The sequence below is a fragment of the Xiphias gladius genome, chromosome 11 (genome assembly GCF_016859285.1).
Source record: "Xiphias gladius isolate SHS-SW01 ecotype Sanya breed wild chromosome 11, ASM1685928v1, whole genome shotgun sequence".
NCBI lineage: Eukaryota > Metazoa > Chordata > Actinopteri > Istiophoriformes > Xiphiidae > Xiphias > Xiphias gladius.
This window is the reverse complement of record NC_053410.1, coordinates 12428101-12433425: the sequence shown is the minus strand read 5'-3', so window position 1 is coordinate 12433425 and position 5325 is coordinate 12428101.

Below are 5325 nucleotides of genomic sequence, written 5' to 3'. Positions count from 1 at the left end.
TCAGAAGAAAACGATTAATCATGTCATGGCCTGGGAAAGGAAACAAAGATCTGATTTTCTTCTCTTCCCTCTCTCTCGCTGCACCCATGCCCCTCCCCTTTCCTCACCTCTTCCTTTTCTTTCCCTCTAGCCTCCTTTCATCCCCTCTGTTAGACCTCCCTCCTCCCAACCTTCTTCCTCTATCTCTTATCCTCTGCCCTCCCTTCTCTCTATTTTCACCCATGTTCTGGACAGCGTTCCTGAGCCATATCTTCCTCCCTGTCTTCTTGTGAGACACAGTTATTTTTCTCTTCATTGCTCAGCCATGACTTCAAAAGAAAGGATGGGTAGGCTTGATGATTAATACGGAATGACGAGGTGTCTTCAATTAGCATAGCCTTCCCTCTTCTCCTCCGCCCTCCCTACGGCGGTGAACAACAGATGGCGGCCTGTTTGTGTGTGACACCATAACCAAATCTAAACTGGGAAGAGTACAAGTCACCGGGACTGCAAATTAGTGGGGCCACACAACTGTCAGGTGCTGGCCTCCACTGACAGTTGTAGCCCATTACGGGAACATTGATGTTTTCACAGTGTGACAAAAAGGATTCCTTTTTTCCCCCTCCGTACAGAGGACCTGTCTGTCAGCCAGCTCTCAAGTCATAACAAATCACTGGCACTCAGCTGAGGCTGAGCATTGGGAGCGTCAGGGGAAGATAAATGACCTGCAGGCCTTTGAAGTGCTTTGGCAGTTCAGATGGTTCGGCAGCGCTGACAGAGAAATATACACAACAGCGTAACCAATAATGAGAACATTAAACATTCCTGCCTCCTGACAGGCTGACAGGAAAGCCCAGCATGGCATCAATCATCTTCCGAGGCATAACCTTGACAATTAGTCTCCTTTCTGCCTCTAACTCTCACCCTGTGCTCTCCAGACTCCAATACCCAGACTACACTAGCTGCCAGGCTCACGGTGGAAAGGAAGGCGGGGTGGGGATGACAGCAGGAAGGCAGAAAGGAATGAAGGCCACAATCAGTGGACCAAGACAGATTCCCTACCTGTACACAGTATGTAGGTGACAGCGGATGTGGGCCCAAACATCCAAACATGTCAGGACACTGGATTTTGTAATGTCATCTTAGCCATGATGGCAGTGAATACTCTGTCTTCTGCTGCCTCTTTGTTCACCTTGTATCCACCATCTCCTGCCTGTCTTTCTTCAGTTCTCACCAGTTCTCATTTGCTCAAATAATAGTATGTTGTGAGACTATACCATATACGTGTACAATCTTTTTTTTCTGTGGATATTCTTTGCAAGTTCAGCCTTATACAGTATAGAGTGCCTAAAGGTACACCCCAAGTTTTTCGTATGTCTGTGACTACTAACTGTATCTTTTCAGCCATTTTTGGTGCTGATCATACAATTAGAATATTTCCCTTTGCTAATTGCTTTTGAACAAAATTGGAGAAAAGAAATACATTTTACACAGATGTGAGTAAAATGTATTTATACTTTTCATTTATTCAAACTTAACTAAGGTGTGTTAGGATTAAGTATACTCCATTGTATTTTGTCTTCATTAGTTTCAAGTCAAGATTATCTGCAAATATTTGGTGTTGTTATCCAACTAAGTATGTTTAGTGTGACAAGGAAACTGTAATTCACATCAGGGCTGAGCAGCATGATTACAAACGTGCAAGTCTCTCAATAATAGGTACTGAAAAGGCAGGAGCAGGCAAAGTCCCCCAGCCACACTGTTACATAGTACAGTATTTCACTTGTGTTTCCTCCATTAACCATCCACATGTAAATCAACACAGACAAGCTGACCCCCAAAATGTTTATGTTCTCTGGTTTCCAGCACTTGCGCAGTGTTCTGTCTGAACATTTTGTTGCCGCACCAGAAGAGATGATTTATGTGGAATGAAGACATTTCCCCTTTGACTAGCACATTTGCGAAAAGGTATGTCAAGGATGTGAGGTGCCTGGTACAGGTAACCTTTCAAGAGAGTATTTTTTGCCCGCTTATTGGAAGAGCAATAAATATCTGGGTGACAGGGCCTTCTCATGGTTACAAAGCTTACCTGCAACTGAGCTGGATAATTAGCAGGCCCTGAAGATGATGTATGACTTTCATTACCCTTTGGGACGGGGCAAACTAAATGAGGACACAGCTAATTGCTGTGCAAAGCAGTCTGGCATGATTGGGAAAAATGCCTCTCTCTCTCTCTCTCTCAGCCCTCCTCTCTCTCTTTGCTCTCTTGAAAAAAAGGAGGCCCTGTTTCGGTTGTGGGGCAGTGATCTCCCTCTCCTCCCTACCTCGCTGAACGCAGGAGTTCACCGACTGTCCATAAATCAGGCGCTGCTTACAGCTGAAACTACCCTGAGTCATCAACGTGCAATAAGCAGAGTGACAGATTCCATCCTGACTACTACATTACACTCTTCTGTTCAAACAGTCTTGTTCTCTAATCTGCTTTTTTTCCCCTCTCACCTTAACTCTGTCTCGCTATCTCTCCGTCTGCCTGCCACATCTTGAACTTCTTAGAAATTCAAACCCATCCAAGCACGGTGAGGATAAAAACAAAAGTTGCTATAATCATAAGGTCTTCCTCTCTGCCAAGTGTTCGAGGGGGGGAGAGAGGGAGAGGCTATAAGCGGACTGGGTACGAAAAGTGTTTCCAGAAGCAGCCCTCTCTGGAGTTCCAGTGGTGGAAGCTAATGTCTAAAATGGTGGGGTTAAGTATGTTGGCATCCCTTACAATGACAAAACCCTGCTCTCCCACTGACATGCCACTTCGGTTCAAGCAAGCCTCTTATTCATTATGGGATAGTGGGAGGGTTGGATAATAGCACATACTGTAACTAATTGCAACCTTCCTGATGAAACTTTAACTCTTAACTTGATGCTTGGCATCCTCTTAGTAGGATGCCACTTTCTTCAGTAATAGCCAGAGTTTGGAAAATTGCAAGTTTTAAAATCTGAATGACAGGTGTCAAGTTACTGTCAAGTGATGTATGGAATTATAGAACGACAAGAAGATGTAGTGTTAAGAAAATTGTCCGCAGTTGCCAGATGACATGAAAGTTACAATCCTTAAACGTGCGTTAATTGATTCTTTGGCCATTTGGGACTGCACAACAAGCGATAAAGAAAACATTATCATTACTGCCTGATTAAGTTGTTCGGGCGAACGCGTTGTCAAACAGTTGCCTATTTACACATTCAGTTGACATGGAGCCACATCCGCATTCATTTGAAGTTATGCTTCTGCTACCTTGTATGTGAGTCCAACATTCACCCTCCTTGTAGCTCTGTTTTGGCCTTCACCAACTCCTGAGGGAAATATGTGGTTGTTTAGCTTCTAAATACTCAACTCTGTTCACCAGCTAGTTGCTAACTTGGCCTGGTTGCCTTTCGACGCTGGGCAGGTAGAGAAGAGTGGGTTTATCAGAGCTTTTTTGCTTTTTTTTTTAAACAAAAAAGACAAAAGAAGAGCATTAACAATGTCATTTGGCATGGTAATACTGAACTGAGTGATTCAGTTTTGTTTTCTCCTTGATATTAAATGTCTTCATGTACTGGCTTTGTTTTTCACTTCACCTCCACCTCATGCGTGCATCTTTTCCTATTAATCCCTTTTTTTTTTCATACGCAGTTTGAATCTTGCATGGGGAAAAAAAAAATCACAGAGAGGCAATGAGTGTTAACACACTGCATGGCTATTGCTCAAAAATTAGTAGTAGTAGTTCAGTAATGGGGTGTGAAACAGTAGAAATAAGGATAATAGCTTTAATTTAATGGTATACATTCATGTTCTCTATTATATCTGCAAATTACAGCGGCTCCACATTTGAACCTCTCTTGGCATTAGTAACAAATTATCGTCAATGCAACATCATTATAATTGTTCCACAGTAAGCGTCACTGTAGTAACATGTGCTCTCTGATCAGATTTATACTTTTTGATTTGACAACTCCCCAGTGCTTTATCCTCAATTAAAATAATTTTCATCATTTTACATTCTAATGGGGGTCAATCCGTAATTCGTAACAGTCACTGCCCTTTTGGTCAGTGATGCCAAAGACCTATAAAACACAGCGAAGAAGGTCTATCACCAAATGATTTTGTCAGCCATGAGCTTAATTTACTTCAGTTGAAGCAGCAATCTGGAGCCTATTAATTCCCTCCTCAGCGCAGCGAACGAGGTCTTTTTGAAACTATTTCACCTCTTGCTAATGAAGCAATTGTTTCCTCTACCATGTGTTAGCTCGTGGAGCGTCACTAAGCTCAGACAGACACAGAACGGCTTTTGAGCTGTCAGGAGGGGTTTTGTTTGTTTCCGTCAGCTGTGTCGATCTGAGACTTGAGAGGTACAGCTCGGTTTAGATCCAGATGAAACAGTCACGGTCCCGTGATGTGAGAGTGTGTCTGCTTAATGCACCTCGAAGTATAATCGCACAAGTACATAATCGTTCAAACCACCAGGCTGTACCTGCCCTGTACCCAACTTAATATGGGTCTGATAAGTGAAATGCTAATTGTTCTGAAGATCATAACCATTTCAGGCTGCGTGACATTTAGGGCCTCGCCAAACAAAATAATTTTTGGATGGTTTTGTTGTTTTCCAAGAGAACAAAGCTGTTCTTCAACTATGCAAACAAGTTTATGATTTCTATCTCTCTTTGATTTTAGCTTCAAATATCTGTTTTATTTGTTCTGTTGCTTCCAACTTTGTCGTCTCATCTATGCCCACAGACATCAAATCCAATTATGCACCGCTTTTTCAGAACTCACTGGATCTGTTTTTTTATTTATACTGACAGTGGGTGAACTCCACTGTTGGTTTAATTCCTGGTTGTCCTGGATGGAACAGTTCGCTGAGCACAGCAGGAAGGGAGCAGGCCTCGGTAATGCCTCTTGTTTATCTCAAGGTGAGAATTGTTTTTGTTCTCACAATTCTCACAACATATCTCCCTTCTTGGCCTGCAGCTCCGAGGAGCCCATATGGAGAGGAGGCGAGTGATTCAGACTGAGACATCTCTGCCTGTCTCTTATTTTTTATGTGTGTGCATTTTTTTTTACTGTGAATAAATGAAAAGTCTTTTAAGGTTTCATACTGCCAACAGTACATCTGGTCTTAACAAAGTTGTATGGTATGTTTTTGGTTCACCACTTGTCCTGAATTCTAGGCATAATCTTTAGCGTAGAGTATGTCTTTGTTATCTAACAATACAGTAAAGGGTAGCACAACACAACTCTGTCATAGCTTGACATACAATTTACAGTTCAAATGTGTAATCAGCAACACTTTGTAACTCACTCATAAACTCACTTAC